Raw genomic sequence first — 17,220 nt, forward strand, 5'->3', positions numbered from 1 at the left:
TCCAGGAATCCGTGTGGCCAATATTTCATTCATCATGTGGTTGTGATGTCATAATTCATGCATAGAAAATTATAAACCCTTTAATTTCTTCTTACTCTCTGCGTGCATCAAAAGTGTGGAAAATGAGTCCACTTTCTTTGGCAGTATTTGACATTAGACATTATTTAGTGTGTGTGTGTGTGTTTGTGTTTGTGTTATAGTTAATTAAGAGAACAGTAAAAGCATATTGAGTCCACCGGGAGCTAATGAACTCATTTCACGTTTTTCATTGAGAAACGTGCTTCTCTATTAATGGTAACAAATGTGTTTCCTAAACATACACATACAGAGCTTTCAATTTGGCTAGCTAGAGTTGCACAACTTTTAGAGGGGGGAAGAAGGGGCATCAAAATTACTATAAAATATAAAACCCTTCAATTTTTAATTGTCATCAGAAGTTAATGGTTTAGTTATAAACTAACGTGTGTTTGCATAAATGAATTCTTTATAATTATTAATTTATTATAATCAAATTAACATGTGCGATCACTTGGCAGCACATGCTATGGTGGTAACGGGTGAAAAAATCCAAGATGTAACTTGGCTTTGGAGTTAGTTTAAGAACACGTTATACATGTTACTGTATATAGCATAATCCTTTGTCTCATGTGAGTATGTGACAGTCAATTAATGCTCATGGTCACACATGTATATCTGCTTTATATATGCAGAGTATATATAGGAAGGTTCATCACTTCGTCCTCAGCAAATTAATTATTGAAATGAAATGGCTTATATATGGCTCCACCATTTCGCAGCTACTACACTCGCCGCCATTAATTAGTTGTTGTGTTTCTTGATTGAAAAGCAAAAAGGGTAAAACATAAGCACGATCTGTGTCCCACACCGAGCAGTGCTCATGATCGAGATTTCCCCATCGCCATTATGTTTAGCGACAAAACAGCTCATGCAAGGACCACCTTGGACTGCAAGGAAGAGAACAGGAACCATATGTTGATGGGGGGCAGAAGGGGGAAATTCAATGGTTGAGAAATTCTTTATGTACAGGAGTTATATTGCTTAAAGACAACAGAAAGAGAAATCAATATCATTCACACTTCTCTTAGATTCACTTTGTGAATTTACATTTCATAATAAAAAGGATGACTCCGAAGACAATATAGCTTTTTTCTTCTAGGAATAAATAAATGAATTTGTTTATTCCATACAATATGTTGGAACATGTAAAGTAAGGAGAAGACAGAATGATAGAGAAACAAAATTTTATACATATAGCACATAGCATGTCGTACATTCAAAATATGGGCGAACTGCCCAGTGAAGGATATATGTGGGCAACTCCTCTCATGAAAAGGCGCCTTCAGAGCAAGGTGGGGTCATCCCTAACTCAAAGAGGGTGATCCAACGACAACTCTCAAAGGGTAGCTCCACAACACCCATGTGGCGAGTCTTATCCTAATTAATAGGGCAAGTCAGGCTTTTATTGAAGGATTCGGTCACGCAGTAGGAACTAGACTTAATTAGCTTATCTATGTGTAAGGGCTCTTCGGCCGAAGATTTATAAGGCTTAAGATTTCAATAGGTTTAGATTTAAAATTTTATGTCTCCCATTATAAAAAAGAGGAATTTTACTTGTAAGAGGCAGAATTCTAACGAAATATGCAACGGCTAGGTCATTTTGAGATCTCTACCTCCATTAGGTTTCAAATCTAGTTAGCACACTTGTTCTCTTGAAACGAAAACACTTACCCAACTAACTAACAAATGCAACAAACACTAGCTTTTCTAAAAATATTCACAACACACCCCTTTGATACAGATTGACTAAAGATACAACACCTATATTTTTTCTAATCATCTTAAAACTCTCAACTTCCAAAGGTTTTGTTAAGGTGTCAGTAAGTGGTTCCTTTGTTCTGCAATATGTTAGTCCAAGCTTCCCTTTATTTAATATTGATCCATTAGAAAATGAAATATTGTCTTAATATGCCACTCCTTCCATATGCATCTGGATTCTTAGCTAAGTTCATAGCTTATTTATTTGTTCAATCATCAGCTGCATGGATCCTTCACTCTTCAATTGTATTTCTTCAAGTAACGTCCAAAGTCATACAGCTTGACAAGCTCTGGGAGATGTTGCAGTATATATACTCTGGTTCAAAGGATAAAAGTGGCACCACAGTTTTGCTTCCTTGAGCTCCATGAAATTGATGCCTTTTCCCTAGCAGAAAGTCATATTTGGATGTGCTTCTTCTATCAGTTGTGTAAACACACCAATCAGAATCTAAGTAACGAAACAAATTATTTCCAACACTGGTTGAGGCATTTCGATGTACCATAGTCAAGTGTCCATTTTATACATCTCAAAATTCTTTTTGTTGCCACTAACTGAGAGGGTTTAGGATTCTCCATAAACCTGCTAAAACTAAACTCCAAAAGTATTTTTTGGCATGTTGTTACACAAATATCTAAGTTAGCCTAAATTGTTTTTGTAAAGTGTAGCATCAATTGATTTCCCATCAACATTCTTTTCAAGCACCAACAAAATCTACCACAGCTGGTTGATAGTTGGGCTTCTTAAGCATTTAGTCTGAGTTAGATCATATTGGATGGTGTGTATGGACTATGAAGAAGGATTCGTTAATTACGAGATACCTACTCACTTAGTGTTCTCTTTGAGTCTCAAGGGGATTAGTCTCATGAATGTCGGCTACAGAGATACCTGAGAAATCAACATTCTTTTCAAGTTTTATATTAGTCTATATCGGTGTTGTAGCTGGATTACAATCGAACATGTTAAACCTTTTTCAAAACATTAGTAGCATATTTTTTTTCTTTGCTGTCATAAAATTCCTCTTTTAGTTTGCACAAACTTCATGGCCAATAAATATGATAGATTGCCCAAATCTGTCAATTCAAATTCGGATTTCATCTTATATTTAAATTCATAAATTTCTCCTTTATTGCTTCCTGTTACCAGTAGATCATCCACATATAAACACATCAATAGAAAATTTGCAGTGTTAGAAGCCTCCATATAAACACCTTGTTCAACTCTGCATTTTATTGAATCCTTGTTACATTAGGAAGCTGTCAATCCTCTTAGTGTCTGATAGCATAAACAAGCCAAAGTAGGCCATAATATGAGAGACCTATCTTATACCGCTTACAAGAGAAACCTAAAGTTGTCTGCAAGCCTAATTGTGCCCTAAACAACATTGCACAAGAGAAACTACAAGGCCATTTGATTAATCCTCACGAAGATAAAACTTGCATCAGATCAAAGCCATCCATTTGGTCAAAATAACACCAGCAGAGAAAGTTAGAATCCTGGCAGAATGCAGTGTTTTTGTCATCTTCCTTAAGCCAACACAGTCTTACTTTCTGCCTCCACTTGTTTCCCTCCACCCTATACTCTTGCTACCAACCTCTTCTAAGATCAAATGACTCCATCTTCTTCTAACCTGTTCATAATAACTTGTAATTCTGACTCAAGAGCCAGAATTTTTTACTTTCACAACCCCTATATATAATATCTTTTCCAGCCTTTGATTATTGTTTTTAGGCCATTCAATTTATGTTGCAAAACGAAACCAGACCACCTGACCACAGTAATAGTACTCCACCAATCTTAGACCAATTTTCCAATAACTTTATCCAATATAATAACCAGTTATTGTAAAACAAGAAAGGCTTAAGACCAAGTTAATTGCTCCAAAAGATAAGATGGCAGGTCGATGATCTATAAGTCCTCAATTTTCTGCAAATTTGGAAATCCCTTCAAATTAGGTTATAACATCTTCATTAATTAACCATCTATCAAGTCTACTTCAAACCCCTTCATTTCTAAAACTGAACCATGCGAAATCTGAGTTCTGTAATGCTAGATCAATGAGGTTCACCCGCCCCCCCAAGTTGTTGAAAGCCTTATCTTGACCCCATCATTAACTCCTCTCTTATCTCCCATGTTGAGAATAGCATTAAAATCCCCACCAAGAACACAACAACAATTGCAATTTGACACAATTTAAGCCAGCATTGCAAAGAAAGTCATTTTTTCTAATTCAGAATTTGGACCATTGTAGTTTAGAATTGTAGTTAGTTTGTTATTTCTGAAATGATAATTGTGCATTTCATCTTCATTGTATAAAACGGTGGTGTATCTTCTATTCAATCATGGAATATTTTAGGGCTTGTTTGGTGCGACGTATAGTATAAGGTCTGATAGTATAAGACCTGATAGTATTAGGCCTGATAGTATAAGCCCTGATAACTTTCTTATACTATTCAGCGTTTGACCATAATCTGTATAATATACCATATCGTTTAAATTTATGCAATTATATGTTTAGTGAAGTATTGAATAATGATATATAATAAAAATCGAATATGGAGGTGATTATAACGGTGGTGGAGGTGGTGATGGAAGTGGTGATAGGTTGGTGGTGGTGGCAATGGTGGTAGGTTGGTGTTGGTGGCGGTAGTGGTGACAGTGGAGATAGGTTGGTGGTGGTGGTGGTGGCAGCGATGGTGGCTGTGGTGGTGGCGATGATAGGGTGGTGGTGGTGGTGGTAAGGCGGTGGCGGCTGCGGTAGGGTGGCGGCTACGGTGGAGGGTGGAGGCAATGGTGGTGGTGGTGGCGATAGGGTGGTGGTTGTGGTATCCGTGGTGGCGGTGGTGGCAATAGAGTGGTGGTGGTGGTGGTGATAGGGTGGTGGTTGTAGTGTCGGTGGCGGCAGTGGCGGCGACACCAATGGTGGCGGCGACGGTGGTGGTGATCGGGTGGTGGCGGTGGTGGAAGCGATGGTGGTTGTGGTGTTGGCGACGATAAGGTGGTGTGTTGGGGTTTTGGGCTCCCTTCCTAAGTGGAGAAAGGCCCAAATATGTAAGCCCACTTTGTCTCACTTAAACAAGTGAAGAGGGGTCAGTTAGGGTTGAGAGAGAGGTCTGAATTTGGCAAGAGAAGCAAAGAGAAAAGAGAGAAAAGAAAGAAAACGGATTTCCGCTATAACTCAGAGCAGCTGCACTAAATTCGCGATTTCTCCTTCATTCACCGTCGGATCGGGCTGAAATTTTGTCAGCAGGTTCGTGACTCGTGGTACTTCAATCTGTATGGTCGGATCGACGAGATCGTGTCTGCAGTGTGAGAAATAGGCCTCGAACAGTCGCAGTGTTGTTTCAGAAATCTGGTTTTTCTTGGTTCTCTACTTCCTTATTTTTGCTTAGTTGCTTGGCCATTGTTGTGCACGAATTGTGCTATGTATTAAGACTCTCTTGTAACTTGATTTGATCATAGTGGAGCTCTATTACTGGCTTGGTCCCGTGGATGTTTTCCTTCTCACATTGAGAAGGTTTTTACCACGTTAAAAAATCTTGGTGTCTCTTTATTTGTGATTTTTAGTTGCTGCATTATTTGTTATTACTCCTCACAGATTCAGCAAGTTTGGGAAAATTATTATCCGTTGTGCATTCCTTGTTAGAGTTGCTATTGTTATTTGTGTTGAATTTCCCATCAGAGTGGCATCAGAGCTCTTTGGTTAAGGGATTGTTTGACTTAATTGAATCATGGAGGCAAATACGAATAGGATGATCTGTTTGAATGACACTAATTATCACATGTGGAAGGGCAAGATGAAGGATCTACTATTTGTGAAGAAGTTGCATCGTCCTGTGTTTTCTACTGAGAAGCCGGAAGATATGTCTGATGAGGAATGAAATTTTGAACATCAGCAGGTTTGTGGTTTCATTAGGCAGTTTGTAAAAGACAATGTTTACAATCACATTGCTAGTGAAGAACATGCAAGATCCTTGTGGCAGAAGATTGAGTCTTTGTATGCTTCTAAATCAGGGAATAATAAATTGTATTTGTTGAATTCATTGATGAATTTGAGGTACAAGGAGGGCACTTCTATTTCAGATCACTTGAATGATTTTCAGGGGCTCCGAGATCAATTGTCAGGAATGAGCATCAAGTTTGATGATGAAGTGTTGGGGCTATGGCTACTGAATAATCTACCAGACTCTTGGGAAACTTTTCGGGTTTCAATTACTAATTCATCCTCAGATGGTGTTGTCTCTTTTGAAAATGTAAAGGGCAACATTCTTAATGAGGAGATGAGAAGGAAGACACAGGGTACTTCATCTCATTCTGAGGTACTTGTTACTGAGAACAGGGGGAGAAGTCAGAAAAAGGAACCGAAAAGCAAAAGTGCGAGTAGAGAGAACAACAGGAGTAAGTCCAAGTCTATATACAAGAATGTGGAGTGCAACTATTGTCACAAAATGGGGCACTTACAGAAGAACTGTTTTATATGGAAACGGGAGAGCAAAGGCAACAAGGGCAAGCAGAGAGAGAAGGATCATGATGATGATGACCGTGTTACTACTGCTACTTGTGATGATCTGACTATTCTCTGTGACCATGATTTAGTCAATCTTGTATCAGATGAGAGCATGTGGATAATTGATAGTGGTGTTACACTGCATGTTACACCAAGGAAGGATTTCTTCACATCTTACACTTCTAGTGATTTTGGAGTGTTGAAGATGGGTAATGATGGTGTTTCTAAGGTAGTTGGTATTGGTGATATTTGTTTGCAAACCAACATGGGAGTGCAGTTGTTGCTTAGAGGAGTCAAACATGCTCCAGATGTTCGCTTTAATTTGATATCTGTGCATATGCTTGATGATGGTGGTTATGATAATCACTTTGGTTCTGGAAAATGGAAACTCACTAGAGGTAACTTGGTTATGGCCAGAGGGGAGAAAATTAATAAACTGTATTGAACTAAAACATTGGTTGCTAGAGATAGTGTAAACGCCATGGATATGGAGGCTTCTTTCTGGCACCGCAGGCTTAGTCATATCAGTGAAAATGGGCTGAATTTTAGCTAAAAATGATGTGCTTCCAGGATTGAAGAGTGCAGAGTTGGAGAAATGTTCTCATTGCATGGCTGGCAAGCAGACTAGAGTATCCTTCAAGAAGCATCCTCCCTCAAGGAAGTCAGAGTTGCTTGAATTGGTACATCCTTCCAGGAGTGTCCTTTTAGTCGTGCACTTTACTTTGTAACCTTTATTGATGATTGTTCCAGGAAGCTTTGGGTCTATGCTTTGAAGACAAAAGACCAAGTTCTGGAGAAATTCAAAGAGTTCCATGATATGGTGGAGAGACAGTCAGGCAAGAAGCTGAAATGCATTCGTACTGACAATGGTGGTGAGTATTGTGGTCCATTTGATGTTTATTGCAAGCAGCAAGGTATCAGACATGGAAAGACTCCTCCTAAAACTCCTCAGCTGAATGGTTTAGCGGAGAGGATGAACATGACTTTGATTGAGAGAGTTAGGTGTATGTTTTCTGAAGCAAAGTTACCTAAGCACTTTTGGGGTGAAGCATTGTACACAGCAGTGCATGTTATTAATCTCAGTCCTGCAGTTGCTTTGAATGCAGATGTGCCAGACAAAATCTGGTTTGGTAAGAATGTCAGGTATGATCATTTGCGTGTCTTTGGTTGCAAGGCATATGTGCATATTCCAAAGGATGAAAGATCCAAGTTGGATGCGAAGACAAGGCAGTGTATCTTTATCGGTTATGGTCAAGATGAATTTGGCTACAAGCTGTATGATCATGTTGAGAAGAAGGCAGTTAGAAGCCGTGATGTGAAGTTCATGGAAGACCAAACCATTGAAGACATTGATAAGATGGAGAAGACTACACCCGAGAAAGATAGCAGTTTGTCTGATGTTGATCCAGTTAGGACACCTGTTCATGATTTGGGTACTGCTGAGAATAATGTTCAGAATGATGAACAACATGATGATGTTGATGATCAGCAGCAGCTTGGAGATGATGTAGATGTTCCTCCTGTTGATGATGTTGAAGAGGAACATGAGTTGTCATAAGATGAGAATCTTGGTGAAGCTCCTGAACCACCTCAAGTTCAACCTTGAAGGTCTAATATGCAGAGGAAACCATCTACCAGGTATTCTTATGATGACTATGTTACCTTGACAGATGGTGGTGAACCTGAGTGTTTTCAAGAGGCCATGGAGAGTGATGAAAAGAAGAAGTGGCTGGATGCTATGCAAGATGAAATGAAGTCTTTGCATAATAATCACACTTTTGATTTGGTGAAATTACCAAAAGGCAAGAAGGCTTTGGAAAACATGTGGATTTACAGGGTGAAGCAAGAGAGTAATTCTACATCTCTGAGGTATAAAGCCAGATTGGTGGTGAAAGGTTTCAGACAAAGAAAGGGTGTTGATTTCAATGAGATTTTTTCTCCTGTGGTGAAGATGTCATCTATTAGAACCGTGTTGAGTCTGGCTGCTACTCTTGATTTGGAGGTAGAGCAAATGGATGTAAAAACTGCTTTCCTTCATGGTGATTTGGAGGAAGAGATTTACATGAAGCAACCTGATGGTTTTCTTGTTGAAGGAAAGGAGGACTATGTTTGCAGGTTGAGGAAGAGCTTATATGGCTTGAAGCAGGCTCCACGCCAGTGGTACAAGAAGTTTGAGTCTGTTATGTGTGAGCAAGGCTACAAGAAGACTACTTCTGATCACTGTGCCTTTATTAAAAAGTTTGTTGATGATGATTTCATTATCCTGTTATTGTATGTTGATGACATGCTTATTGTTGGGAAAAATATTTCCATGATTGACAGGTTAAAGAAGCAATTGGGCGAGTCATTTTCCATGAAAGACATGGGAGCTGCTAAGCAGATTCTTGGTATAAAAATCATGCGTGATAGAAAAGAGAAGAAACTTTGGCTGTCACAGGAACACTATGTTAAAAGGGTGCTACAGAGGTTCCATATGCAAAAGGCTAAGGCGGTAAGCACTCCTCTTGCTCCTCATTTCAAATTGAGTGCTAAACAGAGTCCTTCAAATGAAGCTGAAAAATCATATATGCAACGGGTTCCTTATGCATCTGTTGTGGGTAGTTTGATGTATGCAATGGTGTGCACAAGACCAGATATAGCGCATGTTGTTGGTACAGTCAGTAGATTTCTGTCTAATCCAGGTAGAAAGCATTGGAATACTGTGAAATGGATTTTGAGGTATCTGTATGGCATTAGTAGTATGAGGCTTTGTTTTGGAGGTGATAAGCTACCCTTGTGGGCTATACTGATTCTGATATGGCTGGAGACATTGATTCCAGAAAGTCCACTTCAGGCTACTTGATTAAGTTTGCAGGGGGAGCTGTAGCATGGTAATCTAGATTGCAGAGGTGTGTTGCATTGTCCACTACTGAGGCAGAGTTCATTGTCATTACAGAAGCATGCAAGGAATTGATTTGGTTGAAGAAATTCTTGCAGGAGCTTGGTTTTGTGCAGGACAAATACATGCTATTTTGTGATAGTCAAAGTGCTATTCATCTTGGTAAGAATTCAACTTTTCATTCTAGATCCAAACATATTGATGTGAGGTATCATTGGATACGCGATGCTTTGGATGCTGGGTTGTTGGAATTGGCCAAGATTCATACCGATGACAATGGTGCTGATATGATGACAAAGACATTACCAAGAGGCAAGTTTGAAACTTGCTGTGAGATCGCCGGTTTGGCGGTCCTCACCACATAGTTGTGAGGGGAGATTTGTTGGGGTTTTGGGCTCCCTTCCTATGTGGAGAAAGGCCCAAATATGTAAGCCCACTTTGCCTCACTTAAACAAGTGGAGAGGGGTCAGTTAGGGTTGAGAGAGAGGTCTGAATTTGGCAAGAGAAGCAAAGAGAAAAGAGAGAAAATAAAGAAAACGGATTTCCGCTATAACTCAGAGCAGCTGCACTAAATTCGCGATTTCTCCTTCGTTCACCGTCGGACCGGGCTGACATTTTGTCAGCAGGTTCGTGACTCGTGGTACTTCAATCTGTACGGTCGGATCGGCGAGATCTTGTCTGCAGTGTGAGAAATAGGCCTCGAACAGTGGCAGTGTCGTTTCAGAAATCTGGTTTTTCTTGGTTCTCTACTTCCTTGTTTTTGCTTAGTTGCTTGGCCATTGTTGTGCACGAATTGTGCTATGTATTAAGACTCTCTTGTAACTTGATTTGATCATAGTGGAGCTCTATTACTGGCTTGGTCCCGTGGATGTTTTCCTTCTCACATTGAGAAGGTTTTTACCACGTTAAAAAATCTTGGTGTCTTTTTATTTGTGATTTTAAGTTGTTGCATTATTTGTTGTTACTCCTCACAGATTCAGCAAGTTTGGGAAAATTATTATCAGCTGTGCATTGCTTGTTAGAGTTGCTATTGTTATTTGTGTTGAATTTCCCATCATGGTGCTGGTGGTGGTAAGGCGGTGGCAGCTGCAGTAAGGTGGCGACGACGGTGGAGGGTGGAGACAATGGTGGTGGTGGTGGCGATAGGGTGGTGGTTGTGGTGTCGGTGGTGGCAATAGAGTGGTGGCAGCGATTATGGTGGTGGTGGCGATAGGGTGGTGGTTGTGGTGTCGGTGGTGACGGTAGGGCGGTGGTGGGGCCAATGGTGGTGTAAGTTGGCAGCAATGGAGGGTGGTGGTGATGGTGACTTATACGTCACAACCTTATCATTTCTTATCCATCACTCACATGATGGATTAAATAATACGTCATTTTAACGTATAATGGGACTTTGATGGATAAGTTTATACAATACAATGTCATCACCAAACAATGGATAAACTTATAATGTATTGTATAAGCTTATACTATCATGCCTAATACGGCGTGCCAAACGAGCCCTTATTCTTCAAAACTTGTTTCTCTGATTCTGTTTCAAACTTTCAATACTGTCTTGAGGATATTGCTTTCTGGACATTTATTTTTTATTATTTAAACACGATAATATGGTATTGGGCTAAAAATACAAGTCAACTAAAAGTTGAAGATAAGTCACATCTGGCCTTAGAGAAAAGAAAAGAAAAACAAGCCCAGCTCACTCTCCCATATACATATTTAGCATTGGATCGGACTTGTTGATAAAAATGTGGCAATAACAATATTGCATTGGATGACTAAACCGTTTTCTTCTATCTATATTTACAAAGATTTGAAGGGGGTATAGACACTACTAAAGTGCAAAAATTATTCCCATAAAGGATTTTTTTTTTAAACACCCATAAAGGATACATTGTAAATAAAATAAAAGTTGATGAAGAAAAAAAGGTTTATTTGTCAAAGAAGTGAAAATATGTTGTTTTACTTTTTTTCTACAAAGTTAAAAAAATACATCATGTAGGTTATATCGACTGTCTTCTAGCCCATTTTATACATAACAACAGAGTCAACAGACCCACTAAGAAGCCCAACTTTTGTCAATTAATTTACTTTATAATATTTTTACAACTAAACCAAAACATATGGTGATTTCTTTTCTTTTTAGTTTGTTATATTATATTTTAATTTATTTTGTTCATAAAAATTCAACCGAACTATAGTTATGAAATATGTTCTGAAGTTGCACCGGAATGTCTTCCATCAAATATACATATGGTCATAGATAAGAATCATTATTGTAAAAATTTGAGTAAATTGATCTGTTAGTCATTTGAATTATGAACATACTAGTACTTTTTACCCGTGTGATGCACGGGGATACTCATTTTTTGGTTTTTTTGTGTGTTGTTTTTGTTAAATTTGTCTTTATTTAAATATATTTTATTGATTAAAAGATATAAAAAATTAGTTTATGAATTCTGATGTTTTCTTTTAATTAAATATGGTGAATTGGTTTGAACTGATGATGAGCAATTTTGTTTCGTTGCTGGGAAATAATTGGCTAGATGAAAGCTAAGTATATATGAAGTGTTTTATCATTCAAATAACCTTCATTAATGAGCAAGCGGAAAAAAATATATTGTAGAGTCTGAATACACATGATTATCCAGAAAAAGTTAAACACACAATTAAAGTAACATTTTTGTGAAAAACATCCTCTTCACATTACATTGCGAAACACTCTTTTGTAAACTACATTTAAAGTACTATTTGAATTACTGTCGTCACCATCGCAAATGAGGATTTTTAATCCTTTACGATGGGTGACTCTAGAGAAGGCTACATATAACTGGCCATGTGAAAACACCGGTTTTGGCAAATATAACCCTACACTCTTTAGAGATTGTCCTTGACTTTTGTTTATTGTCATGGCAAAAGAGAGCTCTATAGGGAATTGTCTCCTTTGAAACTTGAAAGGAATTCTCCTATCTGATGGGGTTAATGTTAACCTTGGTATAGCCACCCTTTTTCCGGCATTTGTTCCTGATATAACCTTGCCTTCCAAAACATATTTGCCCATTTCAGTGATAATCAGACGTGTACCATTGCACAATCCAGCTGATTGATCGATGTTTCTTAAAAGCATCACTGGAGCTCCTTTTTTTAGCTTTAACAGATGATTAGGCAAGCCTGAAGAGTTTATTGTGTTTAAAAACTCTGGTGTATGGATATCATCTGAACTGTCATAATTGTTGTCTGATGAACATGTGTTATCGGCACTCAAATAAGTTCTCTCATCTCCAGGCAACAATGACATCATGTATTCATTCAAACTATCAACAATCTCATTTGTAGGAGCTAAAATAGCACGATCTTGGAAAAATTTTGGATTTTCGTAGTTCTGAAGGAAAGACGGATAAGTAGAGTTGACAATAGAACCCATTGCATCACCTGAATGTGGGATCAAAAGATCCTGAGGGATGTCTAGGATTGTTTCATCTTCTACCTGCATTTCCATCTCCTATGGTTAATATCCACTCTGAAAATTTTTTTAGCTCATCAACCTGTGCAGCTGATCTTCCAGTTTGTAGCCTCATGTTTTTTGTTAATGTAAGCACCTGGTCATGATTCAAAAAATAAGAACTATTGTTATAGCTGAAGTTATTGGTTGATTTTTATTTGTTTGGAAGGAATTGATCAACTTAAAAGCTGACATTTTTTGGAGGAATGGTAATGTACCTGACAATGATCCCAAAGATAAGAAGCATTGATGGTTGCGTGGACAATATCCTCCCTTCTACCTTTAGGCATTACTGGTAAAATTTTCCTAAAGTCTCCACCTAACACAACAACTTTTCCTCCAAAAGGCTTGTTGTTGCTGTTTTTATTGGTAAATCTCATAATATCTCTTAGAGTTCGATCCACCGCTTCAAAACAATGTTTATGAGTCATCGGTGCTTCATCCCATATTATGATTTTAGCTCTGATGATCAATTTAGCCAATGGGCTTCCCTGTTTAATGTTGCAGGTAGAGTCTTCATCAACATTAATCGGAATACAGAACCTGGAGTGAGGTGTTCGACCGCCAGGAATGAGCAAAGCTGCAATTCCACTTGATGCAACTGCTAAAGCAATCTCCCATTTGGACCTTATAGCTGCTGATAAGGCTCTACAAATGTAAGTTTTCCCTGTCCCTCCATAACCATTGAGAAAAAACAACCCCCCTTTGTCATAAGTAACTGCATCCATGATTGTTTGATAGACTTTTTTCTGCTCTGATGTCATGTTACTCAAAAGATTTGCATGCTCTATGGTTAAAGCTCGTCTATCATAACACAATTCATCCATAATTAGCCTATTTTGAGAAGATGATATTGTGGATCTATCAATTTGAGGCATTTGTGGGAAGTCTGCTAATGACCCGTTGTTGCTTTGCAGTAAATTGTCTATTTCGGCAAGAGCTAAATTTTTAATTTGCTCGTCAGTAAGCTTCAAATCTGCAATGACATTGTATTAAAAATCATCTCAATAACATTCTTTTTTTTCCGTTGATAAAAAAAATAAAGGTTTAGTTTCAAATGCTTTTACCTGTACGCTGCATAAGAAGTCTTTGTCTATGCAAAATATCATCGCTTAAATGCTTCCAGACCTTTTCCCAAACATATTCTGCCCTTGAAAGTTGATATGATAAAAGAAGAATAGCATAAAGCCTTCTCAGATAGTGTGCAATACCCCAATGCGAAGCTTCTTCAATGCAATCGATGTACTCTTTATCATCTTCAAGCAATCCCATAGCATAACACGCGTCTTTGAAGGTGTTGTATATGACTTCTCCTACTTTTCTTATGTCTTGAAATGACAATGACCCCTTTGTAAAATTTAACAATAACCTCAAATAATATAGTTCTCCATTCCCAGGAGAAATAAAATGTAATCTTCCAATGGAGATTCCTCTTTTCCTTGGGCGCCACTCACGCTCTTTTGGCTTCCACACAAATTTAGTGGGAAACTCACAATATCTTATAGTTCTAGCTTCTGGATAGTTCTTGTTGGCCTCCATCCATGCTATGAATTTTGACACCTCATTTCGTGGATTGTTGAGGACGGCAGCTACGTCTTCGTCATCTTCAAAGTAAAGTAAGTGCTCGTGAGGCAAGTGGAAAGACAACCTCTCAACTAAAGGTTGTCTTAAATGGATACGATATTTAAATATCTTCCAAGCTGCTTCACACGCGGACAAGTACATGGATTCCAATAATATTCATTTTATTATTAGTTTATAATAATGCATAACTTTGAATTATATAATAAAATATAATTTGTCTATTTTTAATGTAATAAAATACCTGCAGTCATAATAAAGTTTGATTTCATCAACCACGTTCGAGTTGTCGGTCGAAGCACTTTCATAGAAGCTCGCTACCACACGATCATTACCTTTGTTGATATATTTGAAAAGGTACTTTATTGCCCTTGATTGCTTGCACCACTCCACATTAATGAGTGCATTATACCTTTTCAATAAGTGTCGATTGTATGGGACAACATGCCTATTGTCAATGACAATGCTTCCTTTTCTAATGACCCTTCCATTTTCCCTTCGTCGGTAAACAGGATAACCGTCTTCATCAACACTTGTTGTGTTAGCAATTTTTTTTGGAAAATGTCTAATGCATTTCCCATTTTGCATGCATGGTGAATTCCTGTTTTCAAGTCCGCACGGTCCATGTATCATCAAAGATTGCACCACATCAAATAACAAAGGGTCTTCATCTTTGTCAGGGATTTCAGCAATGATGATCTTGTCAATGTCATGAGGCTTTGGGTGTTTGCTGCTTGGATCCAAAAATACCAAAATGTGTGCATGAGGCAATCCCCTTTTTCTGGAACTCAATAGTGTATACCACTGTAAAAAAACCATGTTATAACATCAGTAAAGCGTGCTCAAATGTAATGTGAAAGGTAATCAAAATGTTAATATTACCTCCTATAACTTTGCCAAAAACTTTGCCTTTTTTTATCTCTGCGATCAAATCATCAAGTTTCATCTTAAAAACTCTACATGTAAGGTCAGGTCTGTCTTCACTGCTTTGATTGTTTTGCAACAAAAGTCTAGTTAGTTCTGGCCACTTTGGGTTGCAGGTAAATGTTATAAACAAATCAGGATATCCTGCCCATCTGCATATTGCCATGGCATCTTGATAATTTTGAAACATGTATCGAGGTCCTCCCACGAAGGATGATGGTAGAACTATGCGTTTTCCAGTTGCTGCAGTGTTTGTCTCACCTCTCAGTATTGCCTCAGATAGCTCTCTATACATCTCAGCTCTTAGTTCCTTCTGATGAGTCCTGAGATACCACATCTTGGCTGATTCTACCATGCTGTAAGCATCCACCAAAAACTGTTGAAAGAGTCTTTTTGCTTTTAATATTGTTGAGAATTCAATTTTTCTTTGCTGAATTCTATAAGCAAAAAATGCTCTTATTGACACGCGACCCTTTTTTTTGGTGGAGGGGACATCCTCTCTATATCCATCTTCTCCTCGAGGGAACAATAATGGATATTGTAAAGGCAAATATCATGTGTTCAATATAGAAACACGTTGTAAGTATCCACTGTGAGTTTCAACAAATACGTCTCTTTCTACATCAATGGAATCAAAATCTCCCACCACCAATGTCGCTACTTCGGATGCAGTTGGTAAATTATACCTTCTTCCATCACTCCGCCTCCTACCTATTAATCGGAGCTTTAGGTTGGTGAAATTATTTTCAGCCATCCGATCCCTGACTTGTCTATAGGTTTGAACATAAGGATTGCACCCATCCAGCATCTGTTGTATATTATATACAATTGAAGCTTGAAGTGAAGAAGAACCATTTTCCATTCTGTTGATAAATCAGATTTAATAATTGGTATAAGGATTGTAAAGGGAAATTAAATTTATAATTTTAAAAATTATGTAAAAAACTAACCTGACCACAGTCATTCTATTTTTTATTTCATTGTCAGTGTCATATATATATATAGCTGGGAGAATTTTGGTTGGGATCCTTGTTGAGGGATTAAGCCTCCCATTCTATGATAATTTTCTCCACTCATGATAAACATCGGTGGGCCATTTCCATCATTGACTGATTTATCTATTTTTCCACCCATTGATGTAAATGAAAACATCATGTTGAATGATCTGATATTGTCAAGGAAGAACTTGGACGCAGCATCATTTTTGTTGATTAAATCCTTCAATACTTGAGGAGGAGGCAACAGATGGGGCAAAATTATTTTTCCTTGCAAACAACATAAGGAAAACTTTGGGTTTGGAGATTTGGCCCTTTTGTTTAGTCTTTCTCCATACCACATCAATGCCCCGCAATATTGACACTCATATGATAGGTCGCCGGCATCTTAATAATCTATTTGAATTGAATAATATCAATAAAAATTATGAAAGCTCATACAGACTAATTAGTGCTGTAATATTTATAAAAAAAAGATAATTACCTGTAGGTTCATTCTTTTCTATGTCTTTCACAGGCTTGCCTTGGTCATTTGGTTGTTGTTGGGTTTCTATATCTGCGAAAGTTGAAAGCGATCGAATGTAAGATACTTTCATGAGTAATAATGGAAATATTGAAATAATGTTTTATTTAATGTAAAATTTCATGCTATAGAAACATAATCAACTCTGTTTATATTATATCAAACCATAATTTGTACCTCACTGCTCATGTTATAAAGCCTTGTGTATTATCAATAAATTTTAAAGTTAAAAAACTTTAAAAAAAACTTAAATGTTATCAAAATACACATTAAAATAAACATGATCTTGGTGCTACATAAAATTTCAATATCTGTTTCACCGGCAAAAAGAAGTGGAAGGGATTAAGCTAAATAAATAAATAATTAAATATAAATTAATCTAATTTTTTTTACAGGAACAAGATTACTTAAAATATATTTTAAATGAACTTTGATTACATTTTTTTTATTTTATTATGTGAAGCATAAATAAACGTTATGAA

General features: G+C 37.6%; 1 pseudogene; it reads right to left on the reverse strand.

Annotated features, from left to right (window-relative positions):
- Positions 1-11,914: 11,914 nt before the first annotated feature.
- LOC130719111 (uncharacterized) lies at positions 11,915-16,811 on the reverse strand (annotated as a pseudogene).
- Positions 16,812-17,220: the final 409 nt, after the last annotated feature.

This window comes from Lotus japonicus, chromosome 5 (assembly GCF_012489685.1).
Source record: "Lotus japonicus ecotype B-129 chromosome 5, LjGifu_v1.2".
NCBI classification, from domain to species: Eukaryota; Viridiplantae; Streptophyta; class Magnoliopsida; order Fabales; family Fabaceae; genus Lotus; species Lotus japonicus.